The 19803-nt window shown below is 44.4% G+C and overlaps 4 pseudogenes; all 4 read left to right on the top strand.

Annotated features, from left to right (window-relative positions):
* The first annotated feature begins 15626 nt into the window (after window positions 1–15626).
* Window positions 15627–15745, top strand: LOC143937514 (5S ribosomal RNA; annotated as a pseudogene).
* A 750-nt stretch (window positions 15746–16495) lies between these two features.
* LOC143936521 (5S ribosomal RNA) lies at window positions 16496–16614 on the top strand (annotated as a pseudogene).
* Window positions 16615–16956: 342 nt separating this feature from the next.
* On the top strand, window positions 16957–17076 carry LOC143937425 (5S ribosomal RNA; annotated as a pseudogene).
* Window positions 17077–17644: 568 nt separating this feature from the next.
* On the top strand, window positions 17645–17763 carry LOC143936528 (5S ribosomal RNA; annotated as a pseudogene).
* Window positions 17764–19803: the final 2040 nt, after the last annotated feature.

The raw sequence follows: 19803 nt of genomic DNA, 5'->3' as shown, positions 1-19803 counted from the left end.
GGGCCTAACACCAAAACACAAGCACAATTTTTCAAAATTAATATGCACAGTTTGAACTTCATAAAGTCGTCTTCAATACGTCTAGATGCATAAATGAATTGTGTTGCTGACATTATTATTTTTTAATTATTTTTTTTTTCTTTTTAAATGAAAAGCTGTACAGAAAAAAGTATCAGCTGAGTGTAGATATGTGTGTGTATATATGTACAGAACACGATATATATATAGTGTGTGTGTGTTTCTTGAATAATATTCCTTGTACATGCAGTATATTTACTGGTTCCTGGAGGGAGGAGGGGTTTGCATAGATATGGGTGGCAACTTCCTCTAACACTGCCGTTGCCATGGAAACCTGACCTGAAACTTATTACACTGCTTGTGCAGCATTGAGCATGTGCGAGATCTGCAAGGCTGAAATCCAGGAAGAAATACAGTCTGGCTTCAGATGCCCACACTTAAGATGGCCACAGTCTGCTGCTAGTTTATAAACTTTCAAAATGCTGTAATAACCTAACAAAACGGACCTTAGTTTACAGACCAACTTTACTGAATACATTAAGCTTGTGTATTATAGGGGTATTTTTATTTAAAAAGTGTAATTTTGGCCTGAGCACCACTTTAACCACTTGCTTACTGGGCACTTAAACCCCCCTCCTGCCCAGACCAATTTTCAGCTTTCAGCGCTGATGCACTTTGAATGACAATTGCGCGGTCATACAACACAGTACCCAAATTACATTTTTATCATTTTTTTCCCACAAATAGAGCTTTCTTTTGGTGGTATTTAATTACAGCTGGGAGTTTTATTTTTTGCTAAACAAACCAAAAAAAGATGCAAAAAAAAAAAAACATGTTTAATAGTTTGTTATAAAATTTTGCCAACAGGTCATTTTTATCCTTAATTGAAGTGCACTGATGAGGCGGCACTGGTGGGCACTGATAGGCTGCACTGGTGGGCACTGATAGGCATAGTTAAGGCGGCACTAATAGGCACAGATAAAGTGGCACCGATAGGCACAGATAAAGTGGCACCGATAGGCACAGATAAGGCAGTACTGATGGGCACAGATAAGGCGGCACTGATGGGCACAGATATGATGGCACAGATGGGTGGCACTAATAGGTACCACTGATATATGGGACTGATGGGCACTGATAGGTGGCACTGATAGGTGGCACTGATGGGCGGCACTGATGGGCACTGGTAGATGACACTGATTGGCATGGATATGTGGCACTGGGGTGCAGCACCGTTGTTGAGGCAGATTGTGGGCACTGATGGGTGGCACTGTGGGCACTGCTGGGTGGCACTGTGGGCATTGCTGGGTGGCACTGTGGGCACTGCTGGGTGGCACTGATGGGGGGCACTTTTTTATTACAGAGGTGGCACTGGCAGGGGGCAGGTGGGTACTGGTAAGCTGGCCGTGATCGGGACTGTTGTCCCGGTCACGGCCGCTGGTGATCGGCTCTTTTTTTTCTCCTTGCGCTGTCAGCGCGAGGAGGAAAAATAGCCGATTACCGGCTCCATTGTATCACATGATCAGCTGTCATTGGCTGACAGCTGATCACGTGGTAGGGGGTCGGGATCGACCCCTTGCTTGGAACTGTGATCAGGCGAGTCTCGTAGACGCGCAGGCCGCTCGTGCACGGGACGACGTCAATAGACGTCGTCCCGGCAAAGGGGGTCCGGGCTGTAGCCGTCATTTGGCTATAGCACGGGTCTCTACTGGTTAAACTGAGCCGCAGATCTAAACCATTCTGCAGAAACTCCAAAACTACTGAGGTGGACGGAGTGGTGGGGTCCCACTGCTTACTTTCTGCAAATGTTTTAAATGTATTCCATATTTTAGAATAGATAAAGTTTGTGGAAGGTTTCCTAGCCTTCAGGAGAGTAGAAATCACCCCCACTGAGAATCCTAATGAAATTCTGCCGCTCAAGATCCAAAGATGTAGATTCAGTTTGTGAGGAGCTGGGTGCACCAATTTCCCCTGTGAGAGAAGCTGCAGGAACACTGGGATCTTGAACGGCGGGGCATACGCTGAGGTTCACTGCCCAAGGGAACCACGGCCTCTTCGGCCAGTAAGGCAGAACAGCTATCACTCTGACTGGCTCCATCGATAATCTGATTAAAAACTTTGCGATCAAGGGTCTGGCGGGAAATGCATATGCGGTCTTGCATCGCCACAGACTCGAGAGGGCATCTACTGCTTCTGCACGGGGATGAGGCAGACGGGATAGAAATCTCGGCAGCTTCGCATTCATTGGAGAAGCAAAGAGATCTATTTCTGGTGGCTTCTGCAGACTCATGATCCAACTGAACTCTGATTGGTGCACTGCCCACTCGTTGCTGTCTGGAAAACAACGTGATGGGCGATCCGCCTGCTGATTCAAACGGCCCGAAAGGTAAACTGCCTTTAAATCCAACAAATTTCTTTCCGCCCATAACATAATGGGCTCTACTTCCTTTAATAATGTGATGCTGTGCTTTCACCCCTGCCGTTATACTCAAAACATATAACCAGTAAAAATACATTTAAATCATCGCCTATGGGGATTTTTAAGTAGAGGCGTCATTACACGAGCGTGTGCAATTTTGAAGAGTGACATGTTAGGTATCTATTTACTCAGCGTAACTTCATCTTTCACATTATGCAAAAATTGGGCTAACTTTACTGTGTCTTTTTTTTTTTTAAGCACAAAACAGTTTTTTTTTCCAAAAAAAAGCATTTGAAAAATTGGTGTGCAAATACCGTGCGAGATAAAAAGTTGCAACGACCACCATTGTATTCTCCAGGGTGTTTGCTAAAAAAACATATATAATGTTTTGGGATTCTATGTAATTTTCTAGCAAATAAATGATGATTTTTACATGTAGAAGAGAAATGTCAGAATTGTCCTGGGTGCTCCAGAACGCCTGATGGCGCTCCCTGCATGTTGGGCCTCTGTATGTGGCCACACTGTGTAAAAGTCTCACACATGTGGTGTTGCTGTACTCGGGAGTAATAGCAGAATGTGTTTTGGGGTGTAATTTGTGGTATGCATATGCTGTGTGTGAGAAATAAACTGATAATATGACAATTTTGTGAGAAAAAAAAAGTTAAAAAAATCTTGATTTTGCAAAGAATTGTGGGAAAAAATGGCAACTTAAAAAAACTCATCATGCCTCTTACTACATACCTTGGAAGGTCTTCTTTCTAAAAAGGGGCCATTTGGGGGGTATTTGTACTTTTCTGGCATGTTAGGGTCTCAAGAATTCAAATAGGCCATCAGTACTTCAGGTGTGATCAATTTTCAGATATTGGCACCATAGTTTGTGGACTCTATAACTTTCACAAAGACCAAATAATATCCACCAATTTGTACTTATTTTTACCAAAGATATGCAGTAGTATAAATTTTGGCCAAAATTTATGAAGAAAGAATTACTAATCTGCTAATTTTTTATTTTTTTTTACATTCAAGAAGAAGTTTATTTGCAAATTAAGATACAAATTACATGGGTAAACAATCGACACTACAAAATCAATACAGATCTTAACAAGGCCAGAATCGTGTCAACACTGTCTTTCAAACAGCAACATAGGTGTTATATATTAAGAACCAGTTTCCTCCATTATGGGCCCATCAAGGCCCTGGAGGGTAAATCATTGTCTAACACCCCGAGTCTGAGTATATCCATTTGTTCCCAGTAGATGGTAAGAAAACAGATTGGAGAAGAGTAGCAGTCTATAGAAAAAGCAAAATTAAAGGGATAGGTAAAGAAAGAGAAGGAAAGTAAAGAGAGTGCCTATTCCAAAAGGTCCAAGAAAGTAGCACAAGAACTGTCAGTGTGGTACTGAGATGAAAGAGAACACAACCCCTAAGACACGTTTAAAAAAGCTAAAGTATCCCATCCAAGATACAGATCCAGGTCCGACCTCCGATCTCTGGACCTAAATTCCTCCTGGACTCATCTGATCCCTGAAGGTCTGGGAGTACCTAAAAACGAACCACGGAGACCAGGTCTTATGATAGCTATCCACTCGTTCATTGGATTGGGCCGCCGTATCCTCCATCTCACATATAAAGGCGACTTTAATCAACCATTCCTTCAGGGTGGGGATTGTTTTAGATTTCCAGTAAAGTGGAATGAGAGAATTGGCTGCATTTAGCATATGTCTGGAGAGTGAGTTCTTGTATTTCCTGAAGGAGGTGTTAGAAATATGTAGCAGACAACACGCGGCATCTATAGACCAAAAAACTTTCCCTGTGACACTGCGCTATCCAAAAAAGAAAGAAAGCTGCTAACACAATCACAAGGATAAAACAGTGAATAATAAAACAAATACCAAACCAAAGTGTAGCGCTTAACAAAGTTATGAATAGTCTAGTTAGTGCATCATCATACAGTTTAACCAAAACACCTTAAGTGTGACAATTCTTGAAAACTTGCATAGAAATAAAAAGTACAGTCCAAACGAATAAAAATAAATTAAAAGTCTCTATGTGAGGAGTTGATCCAGTCCAAACGTGAAATACAGGTCACCATCCACCTTCTTAAATGAGACTAGCATGCAGGCACCCTGTGATGTTCCCGTCACCTTTAGAATTAAAGGCTTACCGGATAGTATGGATCCAAACGAATCTATATTCGAAGGATCATACAAGCTTATGACTTAGAAGCCAAAATTTGCAGGTGTAGATTTTCAAGGAAGTATCAACTCAGACTCCTCATAAAGTTGTCCCAACTAGTAGTTAAATCCACATCAGTATACTCCAGCTCAAAATGTTGAACTCATACAAAGGAAAAATAAGGAGCCACAATAGTGTAAATCCGTTTAAGAGAAAAAAAATTTAATAAAAAAGTAATGAACTCACATGTAACCAAAGAAATCAAGCGCTTAATCCATAAAAACAGTGCTACAGCAGTAGTCCCGACGCGTTTCGTCCTCTACAGACGTCATCTGGGGTAGCACTACACTGTAGCATCATCACTTATATAGCAAACAGTCAATTTGGGCGAGAATTCCATCTGCCTGTGTCACCGCGTGTCGCCGCTTGACGGAGGCATCAGTGCTCTCTATGTACGACACGCCCACTGTGTTGGTGCCTCCCTGTGGTGGGTGTGGCTTTGTCGGCATAGGTGGCTGGGTATGATAATGATTGGATCCGTACCCATGCCCCTTATGCGTTTAATCATGACCCGGAAACACTACTAACGGTATTACAGAGTGGAATAAATCACAACGTCTGGCTAATTTTTACGTTGGGTATGTTTCTAATGTTTGGGCCAACCTAGTTTTCATTTATTGGTTTATTTTACACATGTTTGGGCATGGTCTGTCTGCTGATACATGCTGTAACATTGTAATGAGGCGTGGAACGCACGCCGGGCGCCATCTTAAACCGGAAATGACACGCGGTGACACAGGCAGATGGAATTCTCGCCCAAATTGACTGTTTGCTATATAAGTGATGATGCTACAGTGTAGTGCTACCCCAGATGACGTCTGTAGAGGACGAAACGCGTCGGGACTACTGCTGTAGCACTGTTTTTATGGATTAAGCGCTTGATTTCTTTGGTTACATGTGAGTTCATTACTTTTTTATTAAATTTTTTTTCTCTTAAACGGATTTACACTATTGTGGCTCCTTATTTTTCCTTTGTATGAGTTCAACATTTTGAGCTGGAGTATACTGATGTGGATTTAACTACTAGTTGGGACAACTTTATGAGGAGTCTGAGTTGATACTTCCTTGAAAATCTACACCTGCAAATTTTGGCTTCTAAGTCATAAGCTTGTATGATCCTTCGAATATAGATTCGTTTGGATCCATACTATCCGGTAAGCCTTTAATTCTAAAGGTGACGGGAACATCACAGGGTGCCTGCATGCTAGTCTCATTTAAGAAGGTGGATGGTGACCTGTATTTCACGTTTGGACTGGATCAACTCCTCACATAGAGACTTTTAATTTATTTTTATTCGTTTGGACTGTACTTTTTATTTCTATGCAAGTTTTCAAGAATTGTCACACTTAAGGTGTTTTGGTTAAACTGTATGATGATGCACTAACTAGACTATTCATAACTTTGTTAAGCGCTACACTTTGGTTTGGTAACACGCGGCATCTATCCTAAGGCTGGTCTCCGTGATCTGAACGATCAAATCCCGTACCCCTGACCAGTATGGTTGCAGTTGCTCACACTGCCACCAAATGTGGAGCAGCGTACCCTCCTCTTTATCACATCTCCAACATCTGTCGGACGAGTGTGGATACCATTTGTGGATCTTCTCTGGAGTAGCGTACCGATGAGTCAACAATTTGTAGGACGTTTCTTGCATTCTCGTGCTCAAAGAACATTTGTGTGAGAGAACGCAAGCCCTGTCCCACTGGTCATCTGAAATCGGTGTTCCCAGAGCCTGAGTCCACCGCTCCCTGAGTCTGTGGTCCTCAAGCGGACCTAGAGTTTATAGCCAGGCATATGAAAGCGCAGTGGTTCCCCCTTTAAGCACACTGATTCGAATTCCGTTAGGTCTCTTGCAAAGTGTAATCGACGTGTAGCGTCGTTGCAATAGCTTCGTAGCTGAAAGTATGTCCACCTTGGCATATGTGGCAATTCACAGTCTAGTTTAAGTTCCGAAAAATCTTTCATCAATTTGTTGAGGAAACAGTCAACCGCCAGGAGTGGCCTTCTCGGCCTCAGCGGTTTGAGGAAGGGGTTCCCCAATCCCGGGGGAAAGTCTGGGTTGTTTCGAATAGGGGTGAGGGGGCTCAGAGGAGTGGAGAATTCGGGTTGTTTGGCTAGAACATGAAATACGCTGAGGGAAGTACCAATGGTAGGGTGAGAAAGTATGGATATGGGGTATCTAGTTCGTGGGATCCAGGGCGAAAACCTGAGGGGGATTGTGCTCGCCTCTTCCTCTAGGAAAACCCAATCTTTCATTTGGGAATGGCAATGCCAGTCGATAATACGTGCAACGTGTGTAGCGTAGTAGTAGTATTTGTAGTCAGGGACGCCCAAGCCTCCCCTGTCCTTAGGTTTGGTCAGTAGGGCCTTCTTCAGTCGAGGTGGCTTGTGTGCCCAGATAAAGTTCATCTGGAGGGAATGTAGGGATTTAAAAAAGCTCATAGGTATCCTAATAGGTAAGGTACGTAGCAGGTAGAGCACCTTTGGCAGAATGACCATTTTACAGATGGCAGCCCTGCCAAACCACAAAAAGTACCCCGAGCCCCACTTCTGAAGATCCTGTGCTATGCTTTTAAGGAGGGGGGGAAGTTCTGCGCAAAGGTCAGTGAAAGTCTAGGAGTCAGCCAGATCCCCAAATATTTAATAGCTGACGCCGTCCACTTAAAGGGGCTACTGGCTTGGGCCGTTGACAACCGGGCATTGGGAAGTGAAATATTCATGGCCATCGATTTAGAATAGTTTATTTTGAAGTTAGATATATAACCAAAATGAGCGAATTCATTTAAAAGAGAGGGAATAGAAATATGAGGATCTGTCAAAAAGAACAATAGATCGTCGGCATAAGCCGCTACTTTGAAGACCTTCCCATTTAATTGGAAACCCTTGATTGAGGAATCCATGAGGGTGTGTCTTATGAATGGTTCTAGGGCGATGATAAAAAGTAGGGGCGACAATGGACACCCCTGTCTAGTACCGTTTTTAATAAACACTATGTCTGAAAGTGACCCATTTACCTTAAGCCTGGCCGAAGGATTCTGGTACAATGCCGAAATCCATGCCATCATGCCAGGGCCCAAACCAGTGCATTTGCATGTCTCTAACATGTAATCCCAAGCTACTCGATCGAAGGCCTTCTCCGCGTCAGTCGACAGGAGAAAGCCCTCGATCTTTCGCTGGTGTGCTAAATGGATCAAATTCAGGGACTTCGTCACGTTATCTCTTGCCTCCCTACCAGGCATGAATCCGGCCTGAACGGGTCCAATCAGATCATGAAGTAGGGGTCTCAACCTGTTGGCCAGAACTTTTGCTATAAGTTTGACGTCAATATTCAGGAGGGAGATGGGCCTATAGCTGGAGCAGCTGAGCGGATCCTTCCCCTCCTTAGGTAGGATAGTAATAAAAGCAGACAAAAAGTCATTAGAAGTCGAACCCTGAGTTGTCAACGAATTCATAGCGTCTTTGAAAGGGGTAAGTAAAATGTCCATGAATGTCTTATAGTAGATGGCGCTAAGCCCGTCAGGCCCAGGACTTTTGCCCGTTTTCAACTCCCTAATAATCTTGATTTCCGCATCATCGAAGGGCCTGTCTAGCTGAATACAGTCCCCCTCATCTAGCTTGGGAAGGTCCGCTGCGTCTAGGTAGGCCTGTATCGCCTGAGCCCGATCACCCTGTATATCTGATGGTTTGTGCATAGTCGGGAGGTTATAGAGGGCCGTGTAATAATTTTGGAAATGTCGGGCAATCTTCTCAGTTTCACTGTCAATTCGTCCACCCATAGCAGTAATGCCCTTAATGTGGTTGTGGGTTGTCCGGGTTTTCAGGGCTCTCGCCAAGATCTTGCCCGTTTTATCCCCGTGCTCATAGTATATTTTCTTCTTAAAAAATAAAAATCTCCTGGTGGTATTATCTAATATCTGTTTTAGAGTTTTCCTGGCTTCAAGTAATGCCCCCGCTGAGTCAACAGCAAGGGAGCGTTTATGTAGCGATTCTAATGATCGAATTTTTGTGGTCAGATCCATAATCATTTTGTCTCTCTCCCTTTTTTTACGGGTGCCCATACGTATCAGCTCACCCCTAATATGACATTTGTGGGTTTCCCAAATCACAAGGGGGCTCATCCCGGGTGTATTATTCAGCTTAAAAAATTCAGTCAAGGAGGAAACTAGATCAGGGAGCAAGGTGGGATCCGTCAGTAGAGATGAGTTTAATCTCCACATATTATGTTTGGTAGGGGTGCTCATCAAGTCCAATGATACGGAGATTGGGGCATGATCTGAAATAGTTTGCAGACCGATGTGAGCAGCGCTCAGCAGTGGTAGGTCCCTCTGTGTGATGAAGATATAATCTGTTCGTGAGTGGTGGTTGTGTGGGATAGAGAAGAAGGAATAGTCCCTTCCCTCCGGGTTCAGGTGGCGCCAGGTATCGACCAAGTTCATAGATTGTAAGAGCTTCTTAATGCTTTTAAGGACTTTGTAAGTGATAGTAGTCTTACCATTGGAGGTGTCTTCAGTTGGTATGAGGGGGATGTTAAAATCCCCGCCTAAAATCAATCTACCCGAGCTGAAGCACAGCAGCTCGGTGGTTAGTTTCCGACAAAAAGTAAGCTGGGCTGAATTGGGAAAGTACACGTTAGCTAGTGTCAGGGGGGCCCCCCTGCATGTCCCTTTTAGGAAGAGAAATCTCCCATCTGGGTCAACTAGTTTGTCGGTTACCTCAAAGGCAGCATCCCTGCCTACCAGTATCGAGACCCCTTTTGACTTGGTCCCGGGACTGGTAGCGTGATGCGCCTCAGTGAAGTACGAGTCAGTGAGCATTGGTACGTGGCCTGTCTTAAAATGGGTCTCTTGTAGAAATATAAAACTAGGCCTACCTTTTTTAAGTTCTCTCATTAAGGTGGATCTCTTTTCAGGGATGTTAAGCCCCTTAACATTGTGGGAGATCACCGTAGGATTACGACCCAAATCGGAATATGCCATGGTTCAGACTCAGGGAGGTGCGGAGTTCAGTACCTGCAATTATAGTCCCAGCAATACACACAAAAACAAAAAGGTAGATTTTTAGTTGCAATCAGTAGAGAACAATAAATCTTCACCAACACATGCGTCGTGATAAGGCAAAAGGGAGAGCTAAAGAGCAGCAAAGAGAATGAGAGAAATGAGAAAGAAATAAAGAAGGAGTTGTAGGTTACACCCCCTTTAGACGGACTGACCGTCCCGGGGGTTAATTTTAGTGCACGTGAACAGGTCCTAAAAGAACCCGTCTGGAACACTATTGAGGGGTCCGGGGAGGCTCTCCCCGGAGACAGCAACACTCACCGTGCGAAGCACCTCAGGTTATCTAACCAGGTGCCCGCACCGTGAGAAGAAATAACAAACAGTACCGAACTATCACTAAATCAACAGTGGGTACTCAACTTATTCAAGTAGGAACCGTCGTGCGCGGCCCTAGAAAGCATATGAAAAGTATTAAACGGTCTGTTATAACGACGCACGTTTAAAGCAAACCAATGACTAATAAATAGCAATGAGCATGCTTGACAGATTACGAGCATAATATCTGAGCATATTTAACCTTTTAGGACAGTAGGCACACCACCCGCCAAAATCTGAACAGAGGAAATCAACCCCTTATAAGCAACCCCCACCACCATCATAGAATGACCCACGGGGTACTCTCATCCCACGATCACTTCGGAGTCCATGTCTCTCCCCGGTCCAGACCATACAAACAAAACCACATATGTTCGGGACTCAGGGAATCAGCAATTCTCCAGCAGAGTATTAGTCCCACAATTAACAACTGCCAAAACACTCGAACTATAGCTCCAATGAGTTATGGTCAAAATCCCAAAAGCTGTCTTTGTACACTGTGCTTCCATAAGGCTCCATGTCGGGAGTATGTGAACAAACATGTAGAAGCACTCCACCCCAGACGGCAGTGGAGCAGCGTGGTCGTGGTAAGTAAGCGATGGTCGAGTGGAAAGAGAATTGCGTTAACAAAGCAAAATAGCAAAAAAGACAAAAAAGGAAAAAAAAAAGAAAAGCAAAAAGGGGATCCCAAAATTGCAGGCGGGTATAGGTGCGTCATATGCTTTAGGCTTTCATCAGGTTCCTAGAAGAGTGTGGACGACTTCGGGGTGTTCCCCTTGGCGGTGTTTCATTGCGTCCCTGTCTCTGCCTCTTGGTGAGATGTTTCTCTGGCGAAGCCATCGGAGAAAAAGGTGGGGTTCTATCCTTAGGTGGCAATGAAAACTCCTGATACCAATCAGGTAAGGTAATCAGCTCGATCTGGAGGGCCGCACAGAACTCTGGAAGGTCCGCAGGCGTGCGTAGAATGTGTTGCTTACCACCGTGGGTAACTAACAGGGCGAAAGGGAAACGCCATGAGTAACGCAGGTCTTTCTCTCTCAGTTGGTCCAGAAGAGGACGCAGGGCCCTTCGGTTTTTCAAAGTAATTTGGGATAGATCCTGAAAAAGTTTAATGTTCTCCCCATTGAATACAATCTGATCATTCCTGCATGCCCTGGACATTATATCCTCTTAAAGAGTAAAGCTCTGTAAGCAGCAAATTATATCCCGGGGAGGTAATGTGTCAGGACCTCTGGCTCTGAGCGCCCTATGCGCCCTCACAAAGTCCATAGCGGTATCTTCTGGCCGTTCAAGAAGGGTGTTGAAAACTCTGCAGAACTGGGGTGATTTGGTCTGCCGCGACAGACTCCGGTATGCCTCGCACCCTGATATTATTACGCCTCCCCCTATTGTCTAAATCCTCTAAATGTCTATTCATTTCAATGAAATGGAGGGAGTGTGCGGTGACAGCCTTGTCTAGTCTGCTTATGGACTTGTCCTTCAGTTTCCCTGCAGTCTCCACGACCGCCATTTTCTCCTGCAGAACCAGGAAACTGGTCTTCAGATCCATAATGGCTGCAGAAAACGAAGCCTTAATGTCAGCCGCAAAGCCTGACATGTCCTCATAGGTGAGTGGGTGAGTAGTGCGAACACTGCGCCTACAGTTGTCCTCCGCGGCTGACTGCGAATCCTCGCTGTAGTCCTCGTCCGCATGGACCGGAGCCATCTTGCCTTCCTCCGATACCTTCAGTGCTGAGGCCTGTGTTTTAAAGATATCCGAGATGTCGCGTCCAGAATTAGCTGCCGCTGAACGGCGGGGACGGGTCTGATGCTGGTGCCTATTCTGCTTGCTCATTTTGTTTAGTTCGCCGGTGAAAACAGACGAGCTGGGGCCACTAACCGACGGAGCTCTCTTTCTAGGCTGCCATGTCCGTTGCACGCCAAGCCACGCCCCCGATCTGCTAAATTTTATAACAGAAACAAATAAAAATTCATTTTTTTACAGAATTTTCTGTATTTTTTCTTTTATAGCACAAAAACTAAAAAACCGAGCAGTGATTAAATACCACCAAAAGAAAGCTCTATTTGTGTGAAAAAAAGGAAAAAAATGTCATATAGGTCCAGTGTTGCATGACTGAGTAATTGTCATTCAAAATGCGAGAGCACCGAAAGCTGAAAATTGGTCTGGTTATTAAGGGTGTTTAAGTGCCCAGTGGTCAAGTGGTTAACCACTCTTTTGATCAACTCTGTAACTTGTTCCACCTCTGCCTTTTCGCGATCCGTGCAGGCTTGAAAACAGTCTTTACAGATCAGTTTATCAGCCCAACTTGGGCGTGTGCGTACGTTGTGATGACCAGATGTCTGATTAGATGTTCTCTTGTGTATAGGGCTGAAATGAAAGTAATAGTGCAAGGCACTCTTTTAGTCTGGGATAAACACAAAAAAAACTGAAAAAAAAAACCATGAGGTACAAACCCTTACCTAAGAAAGCAAGGGTATTGGTCTAGCAGCGGCTGACTCAATTTTATATATATATATATATATATATATATATATATCACAGTTGCCAACTGTCCCGAATTTCCCGGGACATTCCCGGGATTAGGACATTTGTCCCGAATTAATTTTGTCCTGGGAAATGTCCCGGGAAATTTGTTTTTTCCCGGGAAATTGAATTTCCCGTTTTTTTGCCGCCGGCAGCTAGAGGTCTATGGGAGGACATTGTCTCCGCCGGCCGCCATTTTTAAGAAGACCAGAAGTTGGTCTACACCTGTGGCGCCGCCCACCCCCGCTGCCAGTGTGTGTCAGTGTAAAGTGCAGTGGGTGACGCCACAGTTAAATGTCTCCGCACGGCAACAGCGGCATGTCGGGGGCGGGGGCCAGTCAGATGTCGGGGGCCAGTCATGGTATGTGGATGTTGGGGGCCAGTCTGTGGATGTCGGGGGCCAGTCTGTGAATGTGGGGGCCAGTCTGTGGATGTTAGGGGCCAGTCTGTGGATGTGGGGGCTAGTCTGTGGATGTCGGGGGCCAGTCTGTGGATGTCGGGGGCCACCAGATGTAAGGAGGGGCTCCGCTGATGGACACAGATGTGAGGAAGGTACCTCTGATGGGGCACCTGATGTAAGGACAGACTCCGCTTGGGATACCTGATGGCATCTGGTGGCAGTCAACATGGCTAGTGACGCGCTCATGGCTCCCACTGATTCTGCATTATGGTGAGTTGAATGATTTCATTTCATGTTACAATGTAATAATAGAAATAATGCGCTTCAATCATTCTGACACCATAACAATCATGGCGCCGGGATGATTGAAGGGCCAACACCAGGTATTTGGAGTATCTTTATCTGCTGATTGTCAAACTCTGGAAAACACATATTGCTATTGTGGTGTAGGATCGGGGGGCTGCTGTCCCTCCTTTCCCTCTCCCCCCCGTTCCCTCTCCATCCCCCTCCTTTCCCTCTCCATCCAGCATTCATCTCAGACTCTAACCACACCCATTTGAGCCGCGCCCTATGTAAGCCACGTCCACTATTTATGTAAACCACACCCCCGTTTGCATGCCCCACCCCCTAATTATACCACGGCTCCGCCTACTGCCAAAAAAAAGTGTCCCGATTTTTTTTACAATGTTGGAAACTATGAGATATATATATATATATATATATATATATATATATATATAAAAGCAGAACCGAATTCCAATATAGGAAGTGGCTGCTGCCCCAAAAGACCCCCAGAAGTGGCTCCCCTCTTATAAGCACTAGTTAGCAACCCAAGACCAGGGACTGCATCTCGGAGAGGCCAGAACCCAGACGGAAAACTGCCCAGGGCAGAGGTAAGATACGTCCAAACACTATCCATTAGGTATGAGGAAAAAAAGGAGAATGCTGGGGAGGTAGGGTTGTCATTTTTATAAGCTATTAACTATCCTGAGGGGAGGACAGGTATGCTGCCATGGTCGCACCAGGAAAGTTTTATTTGTGAGGAAAAAATAAAAAAATAAAGGAAAAGGACAATATTTGGGCACGACGTCGCTCTTACTGTATGCAAATTTGCGTTCGTGGCTTGAAGGTGTTACTTTTTTTTTTTTAGAACGGTTGGCTTTTTAGTGATAACAACCAAGGCGGCTAAAAGCCGTTCGAGAGGGGACATCCAAACCCCCCTCCAGCCGCTCTTCCTGTCCCACTGGTAGACCTGAGCCACCAGTCGGCATGTCCGCCCCCCAAGCTGAGACCTGAACAAAGCCAGATTTGGTTTGTATCGGGTCTCCGATGTAAAATCCCAACAGCACCGATTTATTAAAAAAAATAACAGTATTCAGAATCGCTGATTTTGGCGATCTGAATACTTGTAAGTGCAAAAGGAGGGTCTTTTAGACCCCTTATACCTCCATAAAGAGTACCATTCACATGCCTATTACTGTCACATTCCTTGTGACAGCAATAAAAGTGATCAGATTTTTTATTTTATTTTTAAAGGGACAATGCAAAAAAAGAAAAAAAAATAAGATTTTTTTTTTAAAGCACCTCCCTCCCATCATAGCATCACCTTACCAATCCTTAGAAGGACCTTTGAAGGACCTTTGTGCAAATAGTAGGTTGTGATTAGCAGACTGTACCTCAGTTCCTATAATCATAAAGGACTACTGCAGCAGAAGGGCAGCAGTCAAGTATAATATTCTTTCTATATTTGGAAGAAAGAATATTATACGTGTACAAGCCATACCAGTCCATACCAGTCCTGAAAAGAACCTTTGTGGACCTAACAGTAACAGCTACTGATTAAACTGACTGTCCCTCACTGCCACACACAGCTTCCTGCCTGTCCCTATTTAAACTGACAAAACACAGGCTCCTGCAACAATAACTTGAATAGCACTCAAAACTATATCCTGTACTACTTTACCATATCAGTTCTGAAAAGGACTTTTGTGGACCTAATAGTAACAGCTAATGATTAAACTGACTGTCCCTGCTGCACACAGCATCCTGTCCCTCTCTCAGCCCTGACAAAAGACAATCTGCAGCAACAATGACTTGAATAGCAGTGCCTCAAACCTATATCCTGAACTACACCTATACCATACCAGTCCTTAATAGAACTTTTGTGGACCTAATAGCTAGTGATTTGGGTCACTGCAGTCTCTCCCTGCTCCACACAGCAACCTCTCCCTATAGTGACAGAAGAAAGAATGTAAAATGGCCACCGGATCGGGTCTATTAATAAGTTAGGGGGAATGTCCAAGTGTCCATGTGCTGTAATGTCTCAATTGGCTGTCCTGTACCCCATGATGGATGTGTCATCATAGGTCAAAGTTCTTTTACACAGTAAACACGTAAGTCCGCCGGGCGAACAGCGGCAATAGTCGGCCGAACGGGTGGACCGCGAACAGCCGAAATTCGCCGCGACACGACCGCTGGGTGAACAGTTCGGCCATCCCTACTGGTTAGTACCTTGATGGGAGACCACTTGGGAATACCAGGTGCCGTAGGCTTTTTGTTTAATATGTTGTTGGCGTCAACGACCTGTTTTATTTTTCTGCTTGTTTACCGAGGTGACCATCTTGGCGTTTGTCAAGAGGGTTTAGAGTGACCAGCAAGTTTGCCTAAGGCCACATCACCCTGCATGCGCCCAATCTCGTCTGATCTCGGATGCTAAGCAGGGTCGGGCCTTGTTAGTACCTGAATGGGTGCCCGCCTGGGAATATCAGGTGCCGTAGGCTTTTTTTTAATATGTTGTTGACGTCGACAACCTGCTTTATTTTTCTGCTTGTTTGCCGAGGTGACCATCTTGGCGTTTGTCAAAAGGGTTGAGAGTTGCCACCAAGATGGCCTACTGCTACATCACTCTGAATGCGCCTGATCTCGGATGCTAAGCAGGGTCAGGACTGGTTAGTACCTGGATGGGAGACTGCCTGGAAATACCTGGTTCCGTAGGCTTTTTTTAATATGTTGTTGGCATCGACGACCTGTTTAATTTTTCTGCTTGTTTGCCGAGGTGACCATCTTGGCGTTTGTCAAGAGGGTTGAGAGTGGCCAGCAAGTTCCCCTACGGCCACATCACCCTGAATGAGCCTGATAACATATGATATCAGATGCTAAGCAGGGTCGGGCCTGGTTAGTACCTGGATGGGAGACCGCCTCGGAATACTAGGTTCCATAGATTTTTTTTTTATATGTTGTTGGCGTCGACGATGTCTTGTTTTTCTGCTTGTTTGCAGAGGTGACCATCTTTGCATTTGTCAAGAGGGTTGAGAGTGGCCAGCAAGATCACTTTTGGTCACATCACCCTGCATGTGCCCAATCTCGTCTGTTCTCGGATGCTAAGCAGGATCAGGCCTTGGATATACCATGTGCCATAGGCTTCTTTTTAATATGTTGTTGGCGTCGACGACCTGTTTTATTTTTCTGCTTGTTTGCCGAGCTGACCATCTTGCCGTTTGTCAAGAGGGTTGAGAGTGGCCAGCAAGATCTCTTACAGCCACATCACCCTGAATGCACCCAATCTCGTCTGATCTCGTATACTAAGCAGGGACGGGCCTGGTTAGTACCTGGATGGGAGACTGCTTGGGAATACCAGGTGCTGTAGCCTTTTTTTAATATGTTGTTGGCATCGACGACCTGTTTTATTTTTCTGCTTGTTTGCCGAGGTGACGATCTTGGCGTTTGTCAAGAGGATTGAGAGTGGCCAGCAAGATCGCCTACGGCCACATCACCCTGAATGTTCCCGATCTTGTCTTATCTCGTCTGATCTCGGATGCTAAGCAGGGTCAGGCCTGATTAGTACCTGGATGGGAAACCGCCTGGTAATAACAGGTGCCATAGTTTTTTTTTTAATATGTTGTTGGCGTCGACAAAGTTTTATTTTTCTGCTTGTTTGCCGAGGTGAATATCTTAGCGTTTGTCAAGAGGGTTGAGAGTGACCAGCAAGATCGCCTAAGGCCATATCACCCTGAATGCGCACAATCTCGTCTGATCTTGGATGCTAAGCAGGGTCGGGCCTGCTTAGGTGCCTGGATGGGAGACCTCCTGGGAATACCAGGTGCTGTAGGCTTTTTTTTTATATGTTGTTGGTGTAGACGACCTGTTTTATTTTTCTGCTTGTTTGCCGAGGTGATCATCTTGACGTTTGTCAAGAGGGTTGAGAGTGGCCAGCAAGATCGCCTACAGCTACATCACCCTGAATGCTCCCGATCTTATCTTATCTCGTCTGATCTCGAATGCTAAGCAGTGTCGGGCCTGGTTAGTACCTGGATGGGAGACAGCTTGGGAATACCAAGTGCCGTAGGCTTTTTTTTTATTATGTTGTTGGCGTCGACAACCTGTTATATTTTTCTACTAATTTGCTGTGTGACCATCTTGGTGTTTGTCAAGAGGGTTGAGAGTGACCAGCAAGGTCGCCTACAGCCACATCACCCTGAATGCTCTTGATCTGATCTCGGATGCAAAGCAGGGTCGGGTTTGGTTAGTACCTGGATGGGAGACCACCTGCGAATAACAGGTGCCATAGGCTTTTTTGTAATATGTTGTTTGTGTAGACGACCAGATTTAATTTTTCTGCTTGTTTGCCGAGGTGATCATCTTGACGTTTGTCAAGAGGGTTGAGAGTGGACAGCAAGATTGCTTACAGCCACATCACCCTGAATGCGCTCTGTTTCGTTTGATTTTGGAAGCTAAGCAGTGTCGGGCCTGGTTAGTACCTGGATGGGAGACCGTCAGGGAATAACAGGTGCTGTAGGCTTTTTTTAATATGTTGTTGGCGTCGACGACCTGTTTTCTTTTTCTGCTTGTTTGCCAAGGTGACCATCTTGGCCTTTGTCAAGAGGGTTGAGACAGATAATGAAGAACCCCTAAGGCCTCATCACCCTGAATGCGCCCAATCTCTGTCTGATTTTGGATGATAAGCAGGGTCGGGCCTGGTTAGTACCTGGGTTGGAGACTGCTTGGGAGTACCAGGTGCCATAACCTTTTTTTTGTTGTTGGCGTCGACGAACTGTTTTATTTTTCTTCTTGTTTGCCGAGGTGACCATCTTGGCGTTTGTCAAGAGGGTTGAGAGTGGTCAGCAAAATCGCCTTCGGCCTCATCACCCTGAATGTGCCCAATCTCCTCTGATCTCGGATGCTAAGCAGGTTTGTGAAAGGTTATGTTAAGCATCCATCTTGTTTCTGTCAGCCATCTTAATATTCACAAACTTCCATTTTACAATATGTACAGTTTGAACACCCCTTTAACTTCTCAGATAACTGTCTCAACATGAGATTCTTCTAACTCATGTGTTCTCACACACTTATCTATAACCTTCACACTGTTTCTCAGCATTCTTTTAGCTACAGAAGGAATTATGTATCTTTTTCTTATATTAATTCAGCTAGCTTAGAACAAAGAACAATAGCGTTTTGTCTTGACCAGCTGTAATCGTCTTGTTGTCTACTGCGCATGTCTTATTCTGTATGATGTGAAATTTACTATATCAATCGCTTTGTAATAACTCAATACAATTAGTTCTTGAAGGACGCCATGGTGTGTGTGTGGTTTTATTTGTCCTTCGAGAATTGATTCCAGATATATCTGAATTTATACAATACATAGGATCTAAGGTCTGAGAGGTTGAAGGGACCACCCTAGACACAGGATTAACCCTTTCAGAACTGGGGGCTTGTCCCGGGATGGATGTTTATTTACCCTTAACGGACGTGGAAAGCTACTTTTAACGCTCGGTAAGTGAATTCTATTCTTATTGAGTGAAATTGACTTGCCGGAGTCCGGGTGTCAGGTGTGTGACTTGGCTTCCATCCCACAGAGATTGCTGTTGGGTTATAGAACCTCTCATAAGTATACATAAGTTGACCGGTCATGACCTTGGGGGTCATATAGTGTTTTGGGGACACTTGTAAAGATCTTGGCGATCTTAGAAGAATAGGTTTTGGGGACCTTAGAAAAATTTACAGTACTCTAGAGTTTTAGTTCTGTTTGGGACAGAACTGGTGACTGATGATCAATGTATTGTGTAAACTTTGTGTATGATTGTATAATTGCTTTTGCTTTAAAAGTATAACGCTGAAAGAATTGCGCTGAGTGTGTATATGTGGACTGCTATTTTGTTTCCAGAACCAAAAGGCATACTTGGTGAGTAGTATTCCCGGAGGTTATAAAGTTACAATTTGGGTAAAGCTATTTTGGAAAAGGTAAACAGATTCATGTACATTGCAAAGTTAATTTCATAGGTGATTTAAATTTGTCTGAAACAAAACAGCAGCTCCATGAGCAAAATTGTGTGTTTATTGTATCTGAAATACTCTTGAACTTGTTCCAAATTTATTCTGTTACAGTCTTGAAGTGATTGTAGCTGTATTAGTACAAAAAAGTATCACGGACCGTACCATATTTTTTGTTAAAGGAATCTAAGTTGAGGTATTGTCTAATTGTCTGATTCACACCGTTGTCTGATTGTCTGCACCGCTAGGTGGCAGTCAAGCATGATAAATTGTTTTGTTTTCATAGGAAAATTAAATGTACGGAGCAATACCTAGTTAACCCTTAGATGGATCATATGGCAGGATGGACAGAAAGCCGGTTTGGGTATTCTGACAATTTTGGATCCATTATTGATCCAGACTTTCCTGAGTAATCTCAAACCCCATTTAGTGGTCCCAGTCAAACAAATGATTACTGAATGGTCCCAGCTTTTCCTTTTGTCTCAGGTGATTTCTTTTTTTTTATAATACTTTATTTCTCTGCAGGAATACATGACAAAGATCACAAAAAAATAAATAAATAAAT

This window comes from Lithobates pipiens, unplaced genomic scaffold (assembly GCF_037356315.1).
Source record: "Lithobates pipiens isolate NorthernLeopardFrog02 unplaced genomic scaffold, aLitPip1_a1.2 Scaffold_28, whole genome shotgun sequence".
Lineage (NCBI taxonomy): Eukaryota > Metazoa > Chordata > Amphibia > Anura > Ranidae > Lithobates > Lithobates pipiens.
The sequence above is the reverse complement of the archived record's forward strand: the minus strand, read 5'-3'. Positions and strand labels throughout refer to the sequence as shown.